The 16,911-nt window shown below is 43.0% G+C and overlaps 1 protein-coding gene across 10 annotated transcripts in view; it reads right to left on the bottom strand.

Annotated features, from left to right (window-relative positions):
* SERGEF (secretion regulating guanine nucleotide exchange factor) overlaps positions 1-16,911 on the bottom strand; it is a 276,912-nt gene that overhangs the window by 199,161 nt on the left and 60,840 nt on the right. The gene's annotated exons all lie outside the window — the stretch shown is intronic.

The following is a 16,911-nucleotide window of genomic DNA, read 5'->3' as shown; positions in this document are numbered from 1 at the left end:
CTAGCGCTTCAAAAGCCCTAACCATGAAAGCCAAAGCTTACCCGTAGACACCACACCATCGTCAACCACATCCGCGAGTGCACAAGGAAGTCATCTGCAAACCCGAGCAGTATCCTGGCTCCTACTCTGTGCTCCTAGAAGGCGATCAAACCTGGTCGCTCATCATAGCTCATCACAACTGGCTAACTCGCCGCCATGCTGTTCACCGAGTATGGCCACCCTTTTCTTTGTTTGTTTGTCTGTTCGTCTGTTTTGTCCCCTTACAGGCCCAGCGAAGACGAAGCAGCAATCTGTAACTGCCCGATCGCGAGAATCACCAAGCACCAACCTGCAACACACCCGGGTCGACGCCACAATGGCTACCTGCTCATATGTCGCAAGCAGGGTCGTCGCTCTATTCCTGCAGTTACCAACAGATTTCTCGGCGAACAGAGCTGACTTCGAAACCTCCAACTCGGTCCTAAACCTTCTGTCATTGTAGGCCAAAGACACAACTAACGATTCATTTTATGGTTTTTCTTTTCCTGTTAATGATCTTGTACATATTTGTTTTATTTTGTTTTAAAGCCTGTTTGAAACTTTATGCAGTGAAGCCAAGTCATAATGTTTTGAGTGGAAAGCTCTGAATTATTAAAAGAGAACAGCATTAATAATCTGAAGGTTTGGGGGATGTTGCAGAAAGGTTGAGTGTAGACAAAAGCATTGAATGAGAGAGAGAAAAGAGAGAAAATTTTGCCTTTTTAGTTTGGTTTCTTAACTGGAACACGAGAGAGCACACGAGACAAATGTGAAGGCTTATTGTATGTCGTAGGTGGATGGAGAACAGGAAGTGTCAAATCGTTGAGAGAAAAAGCAAGTAGTGATGCATGACAAGGTCGATGCGTTTCGACAGTCTTAAGCAAAGAAATGAAGAAAACTGCGGAAAACGCCAAACCGACTCTCGGGTATAGGCCAAGGTTGGCTATCAGACCTCTTCCGTTGGTTTGGGTGGGACACGTGATCATAGTTCCTCAACTTGTTAATACCCTTCATTATGCTTTTGTTATCAATTGCTATATTTGTGTGTTTTAGCTGTTGGATTTTACAGTATCTCAAAACAAAGTTAACCATGCTTTTTGCTTTTGTATACACCCGCTTGCCAAATACTAACAATGATGAACAAAATGGTCTGTACATAAACATGATGTTACTTGCTGTGCCATGGGCAAGGGGGCATGTCACAACCAAATTAAGTAGTGCCCATGTCACAAACAAGTAATAACCATTTAAAACAGTTTTTTTCTGCACTAGGTTAACTAAGGGTTAACAATAATGAGAGTAACTGCTTTTTTTTTTTTCTGCGCATGTCAAAAAGAAATTTATTGCTGCGCCACTAACAGAGATAAAAACTTTTGCCTTCTTTGCTTTATATAAATCATTATAATTGGTCAAAGAAAACAAGGAGTAACCCTGTAAAAATAACACCCTAGCAAAGACCGCTAGATAACTGGCGATTCTAATTAGATTTATGACGTGGAGAAAAACAATTGGCTATCATACAAACAAAACCCGCTTACATTTTTCGCAAAGTCGAAGACAACTCTGCCCACACCTTAGAATAAATCTGACAATTTGATCAGTTGTCAGCATCTTCCCGCCGCGACCTCCCTGGCGTACCCTTGCCCCGCATGCCCAATAAGCCGACCACCGGCCCGTATATATATATCTGCAGAATGACTGAACGACAATCTCTAAGCTGTAACTAAGTATCTCTGACCTCCGCTATTCACCACCTTGACGGTGTGAGTCAATAACCTTGCTTTGCAACCGATAAGCGTCTGCCTAATTAATTCCACTCCACGCGTCACAAGTACCTGCCTGAAGGCCTTCTAAGGCCCCGGACCCTTATCTGCCCGGGTGGGAGTCAGGGAGAGCTGCTGGCCGGCTGCCCTGGGTCCCGACACTCGTGTCTTAAGTTGTGACCTGGCCACACATCAAATCTATTAATGGTGTGATAAATGGAGGAATAAGCCACAGAGTCATTCAAAAAACTGTGTAATAATTTTGTGGCTCATTCCTACCATTAATTAAACATGCAGCCAGGTGATCCCATGGCTGGGAGTCCTGCAGCTGATGGGGCTTGCAGTTGCGGGAGTGCATAGGATGCTCCACAGCTGTGAGCCTTGTCAGCTGCAGGACTCCCAACCATGGGAGATCATGGGGCATTCCTGAGGCTACAAGCCCTGTCAACTGCAGGCTTCCAGCTGCAGGAGCTTGCTACTTGTTGTGAAAGAGGGAACATCATGATCCCAGGCTCCCCCTGCACTGGCAATAAGCTGTCATTGGATCTAATGCTGGATACCAAAATCATGCCTCTTGCCATGCACATGTGACATGGAAGGAGGTATTACTGTGTGGATCACATATCAGATCCTATCGTGCCTTTACTTGAACATCTGGCAGGGGCCTCAGACATTTCTAAAAATTGTACTCTACCTGGTGGTCCAAATAATAGCACAGAAGGAAGAATAGTATAGAAGCATAGTAGAGAGCAAAGCTCCTGATTTGCTTCAGTCCTTTATACAAGTACTTTAAGTCAGAGCATTGAGTCTTTAAATATGACCTGTAGCAGCATTCTTTGCATATCAGATTTACAAAAATAAATTTGGTTCACTATGTTATGTGATAAACCCCAACTTCAATACTGAGCCATGCAAAACTGGAGTAACCTTCCACAATCTATTGCCGATACTGTGACCTCAATGTAGTATAGATCATATTATCCAATAAGAGAATCTGCTCCTCTACTGCTGAACGGAGGTAATGAAGTATATGGTAAGCTAAGTCTGAAAAGCACTTCCTTGCCCCTGAGCAAATCAATGAATTTGAAGCATTTCAGGACAATATCAATGGAAGTAATTTAAAACCTTAAAACATTTTGACTGACTACTGAGTCTGGATGAATAACACCATCAGCTGGATCAGCAACTGAACAGTATCTGATAAAAGTTAATTTTGTGGAAGTGTTAGCTAAGACAGAAGGATCACAGGAAGGTAGGACTGCCAGGGACCTCACAAGGTCAAATGAAAGTAAGTTTGTTCTTGTAGAAATGCACTGTTCTTCATTTACACTTCCTTCCCTTCAAACTTCCAGTTGTACAGCAAAATGAAGCACTCTCTAAAAAACTAAGGATTCACTTGAGAGCCCAATTCAGAACATTTTTTTCCTTTTCCCCAGTATGTGGTTTACTTGTTGCCACAGGACATCGTACAGACAGATAGCATGGTTCAAAACACGATCAGACAAATTCATGTCCAATTATAGCTATTAAATAGAATACTCAGGTATATATTATTCTCTGACATCCTTGAATCATTGATGATGGATGCCAGGTATAGTCTGACAGGGGATGATATCAATTTAGACATGTCTTGTTCCCAGCTCATTTGAACCTGTGGAAGTTTGGCATATGAACAAAAGCAGTATTAATTGCCACAGTTCTGGAAATCATGGCAATTAACACCTATCAGTCCTCCAACCACCAAATTTCTGCATCCACGGAGTGCCCTGTGGGTTGGATGACAACTCTGTGGGCCAGATCCAGACCACGAGTCATAATTGGTCATCCCTGCTCTAAAGCTTCTACTACTTCAACTCTTAGAGACCAGGTGCTGGGCTTATATGGACCATTGGTCTGACTCAATATGACACTTATGTGCACATTAGGAAAGTCAATTCAAACAGCCTCGCATTGCTTACTGACACTGAATCAGGTCCCAGGGCAAGAAAATGTATTGTATCTTCAGGTATCCAGGTTGTAACTGTATTGGTCTAGAGGAAAAGGCAGTCAGGACTTGTAGTATAGATGATATTTTTTATTAGACCAACAAGATTTTTGCAAAAAAATTCTTTAATTGCAAGCTTTCGGGCACAAACACCCTTCATCAGGCATTGAAGAAAAGATTGTAAAAGTTCTCCTGGGTAGAAATGAAAGTTCATATTTCATAGGATTTCACAGAGGAGTCAATAGATGGAAAACTCCTCAGGAAAGCTTGCAATTAAAGAAATGTTTTTGCAAAAATCTTGTTGGTCTAACAAAAGATATCATCTCTACTACAAGTCCTAATTGCCTTGTATCTTCAAAGCATTCATGGTACCTAGAAGAGATATATTTAAAGCAAGAATGGAACAGACTTCTGTTTTTTTAGACTACAAAAATAACAGGCGTTTCCATGCCAATCTCCTGTTCTAACTTGCTAACAACATTCAGAAAGTCAACTCCCCTTAGGTTGGGTACCCAAAAACATTGAAACATCTAAAATTTGAGTCATTTTTTACAAGCTTCCTTAATATTGTCTTCCTGATTGATAATAATTCCTTTATTCTATATTTATTTGTCCCTTAGATTTTAACTTCTCTACTTCAGTGAAAAAATGCATTTTTGATGTTTTCTTTCATCTTTTGTTTTTAGTGGTGAAATAGAAAAAAAGCAGAGAAAATCAATTCATTATTGCTATTTCTGGTCTCTATGCTCAAGGCAGCCACAAAAAGGGCAAAAAAGAACAGATCGCCTTCTGTTTGATTTTCTTCAATACTCTAAATTGTAAAATGCTGTTCTTGGAATTACAAAAATAAGGAGATGGGTTCCCTCCATCACAGGCAGACAAAACCCATAAAAAGCCAAAACAGGGAAATAGAGAAAAAATATAAGAAAGAATTACAGATAAAAGAATTAATATATAGCCTTTAAAGGGCATAAATTGTTCTATACTGGAATGTACATGTAAGAGCGCATTATTATATAATTTAAAAACAAAATCAAAGAATCACAACAAAAAAATATACAAAAACAATTTACACTCTTCCCAGTGGAATGCATTTTTCTATATGGCCCAACAGAGCCCTATGATTTTCAGAGAAATACGTAAAAAGAAAACAAAAAACATATTTACCAGGACTTCTCATTAACACTACATTTCATAAAAGAAGAAACTTATCTTAGAGCTGTATAAAGACATCTCCCACCCCAAACAGTTATAGCTTAGGTTAAAGATAAGGCCAGAACAGGGGGAAAGAGACAAATCAATGGGTTAGAAAACCAGGTAAATATAATTTAAGCATATGTTCATGTAGCCCACAATGAAGTTCACCACTTCCCAAACTGCTGTCACCTTACAATATGGCTTAATCATGGTAGTGGACAATAGTTTTAAGGAGAAATTCAAATGAGAATTAAACAATGGCTTAACACAGCCCGTGACAAAGAAAATGGGTAGCATGGAACAAAGTCTAGAATCACCTCTGGAGGAAGTGTTCTAATAGGGAGTAAAGGCCAGGAATGGTGGGTGCATGAATGTTCCAGTCGTCCGCTGTGCGATCACATGAATGACGTATCCAAACTTCAAAGCAGAGACAAAATGACAAAGTAGAGGCCATAACAGGATTTTCTGAGAGATATTCAGCACAGTACAACAAGCAATCATTTCTGAAAGCACGATATACCATTCTGGTACGATACAGAAACTACTCCAGAATCATCGAGGTCTGCTCCCTATCACGCATCCGTAGTATATTATGCAGTATCACCCAGCAGCCAGTATAACGTTACAAGCAAATAGTACTTAACCATCAAATGTTAACACTGTCATTCTCATTTAAAGAAATGAGAAGAAAAAAAAGTAATGTTATCATTTTTATAAATGCCAGTGAGCAAAATGCAAAACGATGTACGTATGTTGTGTGACCAAAATCAATACATTTCTATAGAAGAACCCTAAATTAACATTGTTCCTGACAAATTTTTAAAAGAACTTTCCTGGAGTGACAGTGCCTGCCAGATTCTAGCTTGCATGAGATATTCTGGCCAAATTATAAACCTCTTGGACAAAACCTTCAATATCATGCATCATCAATAAAAGAAAAATTTAGCAGTGCTTAGACCTGCAAATTTCTTGCTGTACGGTTTTGAAGTCATGCAGGTCAGCCAAATAAAACACATAATTAATTTGTCCCCAAATCACCATTTTTGTATTCTCTTTCATCAATACAAAGAGGCTTGGATGAGTTTGCTGTGTGGAAGGCTGTAAATTGATAGTTTTCTTCCAGTTCAGTACAGTTTTCTATCGATTTTCTCTCATTTTAGCCTGTATTGATTTGTTAATCTCTTTGCTGTAACAGTTCTAATGACAAACTGAGAAAGAATAAATGCATGCTCTAGGCCTTTTCTACCAACCTCTTGCCTCAAAATATAATTTCACTTGTATGTGGAATCTGTCTATGCACATACACCACATTAAACCAGGATGGTATTAGGGTATAATTTCCTATTCCCATACAGCAAAACCTCTTGGAGCAAACTTTCTGAGGATTAACAAACCAGCTGCTTTGATCTACTGACGTGGGAGAGAACTTCTGCATTTGAGGACACTTTCAGGGGGCTTGAAGACAGGTTTGATAAAGGTGGTTTCTCTTGCAGACTTCACAGTTGTGAAATAATATATGCAGCTGCCATGTGATTTTCACAGTACTGTGTATGGTATGTTATTATTAACTTTAATTACATTGCACCCACATTCATAATTGGAATATTTTAAAAGAAAAATGGGCCTAGTCAGTGACGTGCTGGGAGCACAGGGCTAGAGACTGTATGGTGCTATGCTGCCCTGTGGGAGGCTGTGATTCTTTAAAAGTTTATCAGCTTTACAGACACTGCAACTAATGTATTAGGTTTAAACTAACTAGTTTGGGTACTTTTAGCTGTGGCAGCCCAGAGCTCAGGAAAGGCTGCAAAACCAGTTCAAGAGGCTGGATGGGTACACAGGACCTGGTTGTTCTCAGGCAGCAAACCTTTAAAAAACAATCTGAATGGGAAACTGTGGAACAAGAAGTCATCCGAAGACTGGATTGTGTTAAGTACGGTTTAAAGAGAGACTACAGGTTCTTATCCCATTACTTGAGCTAGTTTCTGTGACCTCTTCTGTTCCTATGGGTTTACTGCTTGCTTGCTTGCTTCCCTCTGCTAACACTTTCCCACCCTCCCCATGCCCATCTCCCTCTCTCTTCTGCCCTTTGTGTTCACATTTATCTTTCTTACACACTGCTTGGTTCACATCCTTTCACAGCATCTGAGGAAGTGAGCTTCAGCCCACAAAAGCTTGTGCCACACACACACACACATACACACACACACATTTTGGATAGTCTATAAGGTACAAATTTACCTTGCTTTCTACTTGACTTTACACTAACACAGTCAAGTATGTCTCTCTACAGACAGGCAGCCAGCACATGCTGAGCTTTATGCTGCTATGGTTACACTGCTTAACAGTCTCCAGACAGATAAAACTAGTGTAGGTAGGTCTACGCAAATGCCACTCACTTCAATAAAGACATCTTAATTTCAATCTTCCCCTGATGTTTTAAGGAGGAAAGTAAATTGTATCAGGTCTACATCCGGCCCAGTATATGCTGCCCAACATACTAAGAGTGGACTCCATGCTCTCTCCCCCAAATGCACATCTGTGGCACACCCTTTCCCTCCTGAGATATAGGTTCACAGTACAAGGCCCCCCTGCGCTGCCACACTAGCCAGGTTCTCATTTAATCCATTAGGAACTGGGGTCAGCTTTTACTATGAAAAGCATTTAATGCATGGATTCTGTAAAGGGGGGTTGCCACCCACCTGAAAGCAGTTTGAAACCCACCCTCACTTTCCCTATGTGAGAGAAAGGAAGAGAACACAGACCACATAAAAAAACTAAGGAAATAAGATCTGCTTATCTATATAGGCTCCCTCTGCACATTACAGGTATAGCACAGTTAACTGGTTAATTGTGCCATTACCTAGAGACCCAAACTGCGGGCTCTATTTTAGACACTGCTTATTTAAGGACATTCTTAACTTTATGCCTGTTTTCAGTGGGATATAAGCACATGTGCAATGCAAGAACATGCTCAGGTGCTCTACTGAACAGGTTTAATTTTTTGAACTGGTGTCTATCTTGGCAGCTCCTAGAAAACAGCCATATTTGTGGGCAGAGTTCTCACTGGAACACTCATCACAAGCAATTTAGACTTTCAGTCTAATTGCTGCAGCTAGCTAAATGCACTAAAAAAAAAGTCAAAGGTATATGTTTTTTCCATTCTGCCATATGGAATAGCATTTTCTCCTGAGGAAAATTTTAATACATTGAATATGAACTTTAATCTCTAGTTTTAATTTATATAACCATTAGTGAATTGCATTTGCTACCCATTCTTCAGCAACATTTATTTCACTTGTGCCAGCATGTAGGGAAAGCTGACAAGGCAGGAAACTAATATCCCTTTTTACAAGAAAATTAAAGTAAACATCCTTATATTACCATTTGATCAATTTATCTTAAAATACCAATAAAGGAGACATCGCAATAGTCAGTTTCTCAGAGGCAATCAATCTTGAGTGCAAAGTAGATAAAGCCCTTATGGATGGAAAAGAGAATATTATATTACTTGCCAATCATACTGAAAGACTACACATTCTTCTCAAATAAGAGTTGAGCTAAAATCATGAATTAATTCCAAATCACAACAGTCAGAAATAATACCACCTTTCACTTCAACCATGTAACACTCACTTCTTCTTGAACCTTTTCACTGTTCAACAACTCAGTAAACTAGTATCTCAGCAGTTCCCCAGCTCTTTCCTAGGATATGCCTGACTCAGACAGGTGAGGTCAGTTCTATTTCAGACTTGAAGTCCTACAAACTTATCTTTGCTCATCCAGTTTCCAGTGCTACACTGTTAATTTGTACCTCATTCTGAGAGAGATACCACCTGAAAGTCCTGCAACACATACAAGCAACAGAAATAAAGAGAACGTCTCTTTTCTTGGAGGAACAGGAAAACTACAAGAATACACATATTGTATTTTACTTGTCTTCTAAATAAAAGATTTCATTTAATCTATATAAAGTGTTAAATGCAAAGTAAAATCTAAACTCAAAAAAGGAACACAAAAGCATGCTTTCTCCTTTTGCCCTAAGATGCCAAAATGAAAAAGGACATCAAAATATACCAATGTATAGATAAAGGAGATAATGCATTAATACAGCTCCAAGAATTTGTGTGCGCTTTACAAACCTCAGTTAACTTTGTCCTGTACCCCCATTTTAGGGAAGGTATATTTACATGTTCATTTCACAGGTGTGCAAATGAAAGCACACCAAGCTTAATGGATTTGGCCAAAGTCGCATTATAAATGAGTGAAAGAGCTGGGACCAAATGTTTTGATTCCCAGTCATCAGTTCCAACCGTAAGGTCAGTGCTTCCTGAATAAACTATGTTTGTTAAACCAGCACTATGGATTTATGGGTGTCTTTCCTGAAAAACTCTGAGTTTACTGCCAAGCCAGCATGCTCTAAAAGTCCAAAAGAGTTGGACTAGCAGTAATGTGTACATCTGGGAAATGAGCATGTAGAATATACCTTCCCCAAAACGGGGGTACAATACGAAGTTAACTGAGGTTTGTAAAGCACACAAAAATTCTCCCAGACTCACTGCACAGAGACCAAGTAACCAGGACTTGTGTCCATGAATGGTGTCATCAGGACAGGGCAAAATTGCCAGAGACATGCCACATCCACCAATCTGCCTTTTCCAATTAGGACCACATTATTTCAAAAACCAGCAGACTCCAAGAATGTAGGTTTAGAAGACTTTTTTTTTTTATTCAAATCCCTTTTAAAAAGGTAATTTCTTTCACAAAGCCTACTCACTCCAAAGAAAGAAATGCAACCTCCAACCTAATATTTATAAAATAAGATTGAACTCCACTTCTAATGAACTGTAGTCTGAGTTAAAAATTTATCATATTTTGAAAAGGTTAAAAATTTTAAAAGGCACTTTAATATATTATCTCTCTAAGAAATATAGCTATTTAATCAGCTTACTGATTCAGTTCTCATATACATGATCTCAAGAGCTAAGCAGTCATGTCTGACTGGAGAGCTGGAGCTACAGGACTTTTCTCACTGAGAAATATAAACCTCTTCTGTTTTCAAAAATTTACCCCAATATATTGGTTATAGCTATAAATATTTACAACATCCAATGGAAAAAATAAAACCATGAGTCACACAAATTATACATAATTCAGTGGCTATGAATATGCTATCATGCCAAGTTAAAACTATGCTTAAAATCTTAGGAGATATTTATTGACTTGTAATCAGAAATCACAGTATAATAAACTACAAAAAGAGTACAATTTTCTCATATCAGGTCTTTTGGGTCAGAATTATTACTGTTGTACTTTGAAATAATAACCATAATAAAAACAATCAATTTATCTTTATTCCATGTATAGGGATCAAGAACCCAAACTCCCAAGAGTGGAAGGCTGTCTCATACTGTGTGTCTTAAGTTTCTTTGCTTTGTAGCTAGAAACTTGTTAGCTAGATCATTTACCATACACAAATCAAGAAGAAAAAATGAAATGACTTACTGAAAACAAACCTTCTGGATTTCAAAGATGTATGGATAAATGGAAGAATCAAACTATTGCAGGAAAGAGCATAAAATTATAGCCTTATAGTCAAAATTCCTGCATGCTACCAAGAGAAAAGATCTCCATGCTGGCTCCACACACAAAGGGACCAGTCAGAGAAGGATCATAGGACATGTACAGCATGCACAAGAGCTGCTACTACAGCCCATAGGCTATTCTGATCATGGACACACATACATTTGGAGCTGTTTCAAAATGGGAAGTTTCAAAAGAGCAGCAGCTGTTAGGTTCTAATTGTGTGTGAACAAGCCAAGAATGATTCAAATGCAGCAAAAACACTCCAACTTTAACACTGCTTCATCCAGAGCTGGAGAACATTTGCTACATTTGAATGGTTCTCAACTCATTCACAAATAACAATTAGAATATAACAGCTGCTGCCCTTTCAAAACTTCCCCTCTAAAGAGGACTCCAAATTACCTGCGTCTATGTGACCTACTGGCCTTTGCATAGAGGCAGGCCCCTGCGCACTCCTTACTGCTGAGACTTGATGCAAGGGAGTAGATCAGGCAGACACAGCCACATGTCTGTTGGTGACAGCGGGTGCATGAAAACATTCAAATGAATCAATGGAAGTTTATCGGTTTAGTTAGAGCAGTTGGAAAACCTACCGGTAGAACCCTATAAAAGTGCTCCAAGAGTCGGCTGCATGCTCTGCACACAGTTTGCAATGCAGAGGGCACCCAGCCAGGTGACCCAGAGCACACACGTCATGTGTCTTGTAGCATCCCTCAGTCTGCTGGGGGACAGCTGACAGCACCCAAAGGCACAGGTCAGGGTTGATTGGATATCTACACCAGCAAACAACAACTCCCTCCTTACAACACCCCGCTTCTCCTTCACAGCTGTCAGGCTTTCACAAGAGATCCATCCAGAGGAATGGGCATGATGGCAAGGCTTTGCCCATGGTGTTGCTGGGGCTCTGGCCATGGGAAGCCCTGCCACCACGGCCAGAGCTCCCCCACCCCTCCCCAACAGCACTTCAAAGCTGGCACCTGCAGCCCTATACATGGGGCTGTAGGTGCAGGGCTCTGAATGTGCCATAGAATCTTAGAATTGTAGAACCAGAAGGGACCTGTAAGATCATCAAGTCTGGTCCCCTGCCATGGGCAGGAAGTTATTGGGCTCAGACAAGCTCAATGAGGTGCCTGTCCAGCCTCCTCTTGATCACCTCCAAGGATAGTGACTGCACCACCTCTGCAGAGAGTGCATTCCAGATTTTGGAGACCCTTACAGAGAAGAAGTTCTTCCTTATATCTAGCCTGAATTTACCCTCTATAAGCTTATGACCATTGTTCCTCATCCTCCCTTGAGGTGCCTTCCTGAAAAGTTACACGCCCAAATCTTGGTGATCACCCCTGATATACTTGTAGGTGGCTATCAAGTCACCTCTCAACCTTCTCTTACTCAAACTGAACAGGCCCACTTCCCTGAGTCTCTCCTTGTAGGGCCCATCCTCCATGCCCTTAACCATGCAGGTGGCTCTTCTTTGTACCCTCTTGAGCTTATCCATGTCCTTCTTGAAGTGCAGCACTCAGAGCTGGACACAGTACTCCAGCTGAGGCCTCAACAGTGCCGAATAGAGAGGGAGGAGCACCTTCCTGGATCTATCGGACACACATTGGCTGATGCACACCAGAGTTCTAGTTGCTTTCCTGGCAACCTCATCACAATGTTGGCTCATATTCATCTTCTGGTTGATCATAACCCCCACGTCTCACTCAGATGCTGTGCCAGCCAGTGGGCCACCACCCATCATGTAGTTGTGGTGAGGGTTCTTCCTACCCAAATGAAGGACTTTGCACTTATCCCTGTTAAACCTCATCTGATTCCGTTTTGCCCATGAGACCAGCCTGTCCAGGTCATCCTGGATCTTGACCCTATCCTCCAGTATGCCCGCGTTTCCCCACAGCTTGGTATCATGGAGGGCAGAAGCTTCTCCCCCAACCTATTCCCCAAACCAGGCAGTCTCTGGTCCAGGGAAGAGGTGGGAAGCATTACTCTCTCCCCTCCCAGACTGATCCTAGGGGGAATGAATCAGCAGGGCTAAGCCCTGGCCACTCCTTGCACTGGGGGCTCCAGTCTGGGAAGTAAACAGTGACAGATTTCCAACCCTAGTTTCCAGCCTCCAGCTGGGCAAAAGGGGTAGCATTTAAATCCCAGATACTGGTCAGGGGCTTATCAGCTGCAGGAATGTGGAGAGCTGTTGGGTTTTCTCATCTCCAAAGCTGACAGGAAGAGAGGTTTGGTCTGTGACTGAGCTGGAGACGTGGAGTTCAACCATGGCAGAGACTGTTTCTCTGGAGGGAAGTCAGAAGTTGGAGCACTGCATACTGGGACAGCACAGGAGCTTGTATCTATCAAGTATAGAACTGGTAGAAGCTCTGCTGGAGGCAATTCTACCTTGTCAGACGAGGAAGAAATTTCCACCAGGCCTGCCATTTGTGGTCCAGAAGAAACTGCTTGAATGCTTGTATGCTTAGTGTTTCTACTGGTGGAATTACAATTCCACCAATAGAATTGTAATGCTTGTGACATACCCAGTGTAAAAAGTGAAGCATTTTTCACTTCATTGCTAATTTTGCTTTTCATTACGAAACTAAAGAGCTCATTGCTCAAAAAACCACCATCTAGAAGTTTCCTTCAATGAGATTCAGGCTAAGACAGAACATGGCTATACATGATGGCAATGCTATATTTCCAAAGGGAAAAGATCACTTATTCCCTTCAATTTAGTGAGAAATATTCACGTCCTATATAATGACCTTTTCTTAGTTGGTTTATTGCTTGTGGTGAATGTTTGCTGCAAGGAATGACATACTGAACATATCACAAACGAGAGCTATTAAAATAAAAAATCAAACAAGCTGAGGAAGTATTTTGACAAGGAGGAAATGTTAAACCAGGTCTTTGTAATATTTGTTAGAGAGAGAATCTAATCAAGTCTCAATCTATTTGTACTTAATCATCCTTTCATCTCAAGAGCAGTGGATACAAATGTACATCAGACACCCGATGAGTCAGATGGAGGCTCAACCAAGGACACCCTACACTACACCAAATCATGATAAATAATGCCTCACACAGCTGATCTCTCCAGGGGTTCAGTTTTTCTCAGTGGGCACATCTACATGTACAATTAATGTGACTGAATATACTCCAGCACATTTTGAGTTTATTTGCTCCTGGGCGCTGCGTTTACACGTGCGCCCAGGACCATATCTTGTTGAGTCAGGTCAGAGCAGTCCCAGCTAGCAAAGGGTCCCAGGGGTCAACCTTCTAGCCTGAAGTTGTTCCAACCTGACTCAACATGCTGCAGAGGGGCTGGCTGAGGCATGATGGTGCCCCAGTGCAGGGCTAGCCAGCAGCTAACCCCCACACTGAAGCACCATTGTGCCCCCAGCCAGCCCTGTCAGCATCTACACATGCGCTGCAGTGCAGTAAATAACTCCGCATTCAGGATAGTACTTGTAGACACTGAGACTTTACTGTGGAGCTAAACATACTGTGTGTCCACGGTAAACATCTCATGTAGACATGCCCAGTGACTTCTATTGCAGGTGGACACTCACTAACAATGCACTGAGAAGAAAATAATGCATATCTGCAATATAACTGTTTCACAGTTTAAAAATATGAAGCTTTATTACTGTATGTGTCATAGATATTAACTTTGTATGAACTGAAGCCAACACAAAACAGAGCCTTTTAATGCTGCTAGACAATCATTATTGCATTCTTCTAAGACTACCTGGAGCTTCTGGTATCGCTTTTGGTTTATTATTTAAATTTGAATAAAAAGCAAATATGAGGTGTACCTATAATTCACATGGACAATATTTAAAATGAATACATGAAATAGAACCAAGTTACATTCCTTTCACTCACAAATCTTTGAAAACAAGGAGATTTTGAGGTGAGACTAATAAGACATGTTGAATATTAGCAATACACATTAGCAATTACCAGCACCCTTGATGGAGAAAGGAGAAGAACAGTCATATGACCACTGGCAAGAACTTGCATAATAAGGATGCCACGCAGTATCAGGGACAGCATAGAAGCCTTTAATTAGCTCATCTGCTATTATGGGTTTATTTTCAATATTTTACATTATTTTATAACAGTTTAACTTTGTGTGGAAACAGAGTTAAGTATAGTGTGAGTTGGCAACACAGCTGAAGGGGGTGTAGCACAACCTTTTACATCCTGGATGTCAGCGAGCTTTCAGAGTTCACCAGCATGTCAGTGCAGGTCCTGCTGGGAACTCCACATGTGCCACAAGCTTCATAGGCTCACTGATCTGTCTTCACAGGACCTGCCTGCCCAGAGTCCCTGCTTTTAAGCAGCTCCAAAGCCTGATGCTATTGGCCCTTCCCCTTCCTACACTCTGCATTGAATTTTCCAAGTCATTTGTTGACTGTTTAGCTTTCTCCCATGAATCTAACAGCTGTTTCATCAAGGCCTTTTTAGAAATGAGTTGACTGCCCTTTATGAAAGCACTCTGATTGCACTGCTATGTCCAATTTCTGCCAAATTCTGTCTCTTACTTAGGGCCTGATACAAAACCCAGTGAAGTCACAGTTAATGGGAGTCTTTTCATTGAGATCATCAGCTCCATTGAAATGAGAGTCTATCTGCCACCCTGAGTAACTTCACTTCCCATTGGTTATGTTGTAGCATTTCTAGACTGTTTCAAGAAAAGCAACGTGCAAGTGGTTTGTCGCAGGACACCTTGGTGCCCCTGCTCCTAGAGTGGAGAAACTGCCAGGGAGCAAGTGAGCGCGCCCTGGCCTGACATAACGAGCCCAGCTGAGGCTGGCTCAGGTAATGAGCGCAGCTGCGGGTTGCCGGAGCAACCAAGCGGAGCCAGCTGCCTGTAAGGAGCAGGGCCTGGCCCTTATAAAGCTCAGGGCTGAGGCCAGGCTGGCAGTTCTCTGTCAGCAGCCTGGAAGGCAGGAGCTCTGAGAGTGAGGATGTGGCAAGTACAGCTCATGATAGCCCTGAGAGGATGGGCACTAGAGTTTAGCCATGCAGTTAGCATTTGTGTTACAGCCTAGGGGCTTGTGGTTTTGCGTTGTGTTATTACACCTGGAGGCTTGGGTGAGGCTGTAGGGGTTGGAGGAGGCCTCAATTACTGGGACCCCAGAGAGTGTGGGGTGCCCTGGCGCCACGAGGGCACATTATTGTCATAGCGCCGGGGAAGGCGCAGCTTGCACGCCACTGCGCGAGCAACTGGCGGTGAGGAGCGCGGCCAGTGGGTCGCGGGCGCAACCCGTAGGTTGCAACAGGGACCCCAGAGAGTGTGGGGTGCCCTAGCGCCAAGAGGGCGCATTATCTGTATAGCGCCAGGAAAGGCGCAGCTTGCACGCCACTGCGTGAGCAGCTGGTGGCAAGGAGCGCGGCCAGTGGGTCACGGGCGCAACCCGTAGGTTGTGGACGGGGACCGAGACCCCAGATTGCGTGTGGGGGAACATAGCCCCCGGCCCAAGGAAAGGGGCGGTATTACTGAGTAGCCCAGTGTGGGCACGGCGAGCCCCAGAGAGGGGGGAACGCCCTCGTACAGTATTGAGTAGCCCAGTGTGGGCACGGCGAGCCCCAGAGAGGGGGGAACGCCCTCGTACAGTATTGAGTAGTCCAGTGTGGGCACGGCGAGCCCCAGAGAGGGGGGAACGCCCTCGTACAGTATTGAGTAGCCCAGTGTGGGCATAGCGAGCCCCGGAGAGGGGGAACGCCATTGTGTATTATTGAGTAGCCCAGTGTGGGCGCGGCGAGCCCCAGAGAGGGGGAACATCATTGTGCTTTGCTGAGTAGCCCAGTGTGGGCGCACGGGCATAGCGAGCCCGGCAGCAGGCTAGTGCGGCAATACCCCTCAGACCAAGGCAGGGCGCTGCGGTTGCCCCTGAGAAGACAGGGAGTAGCAGCGCAGTGAGTCAGGGAGGGTATCCGTGCGGTTGGCCCATAGGACCGGAGGCCCGCTAGAGAGTCCCGGAGTGGAACCACACCAGCAGGGGAGGCCCAGAGTGGGCTAGACAAGAGTCCCAGCAAGAGGCTAGGCATGAGAGAGTAGGCCCGGGAAGCAGGCGTGTAGACCGAACAACGTCCATTACATCTGCGAGGCTTGGGGCGTGGTATCAGGGGAGGTAGGAGCCACGCATAGCCCATAAGGCTAGGGTGTCCGAGGAACACCCACCATGTCGGGAGACCCCCAGGGGGTCCGGAAGAACCGCGGGGACAGAGGTCCCGAGTAGCCGTGCCCAGGGAGTCATAGGCAGCCTCCCTAATATATTTCCAACAAGACGTGGCGGGCAAGAATTAGAGGGTGCCTTGGGCCGGCCTGTACACAGAGCGAGGGACCTCAAGGAGATCACAGCCCTCCGTGAG

The sequence above is a fragment of the Alligator mississippiensis genome, chromosome 2, assembly GCF_030867095.1.
Source record: "Alligator mississippiensis isolate rAllMis1 chromosome 2, rAllMis1, whole genome shotgun sequence".
In the NCBI taxonomy this organism is placed as follows: Eukaryota; Metazoa; Chordata; order Crocodylia; family Alligatoridae; genus Alligator; species Alligator mississippiensis.
Note: the sequence above shows the minus strand (reverse complement) of the source record. Positions and strands in the feature narration are given on the sequence as shown.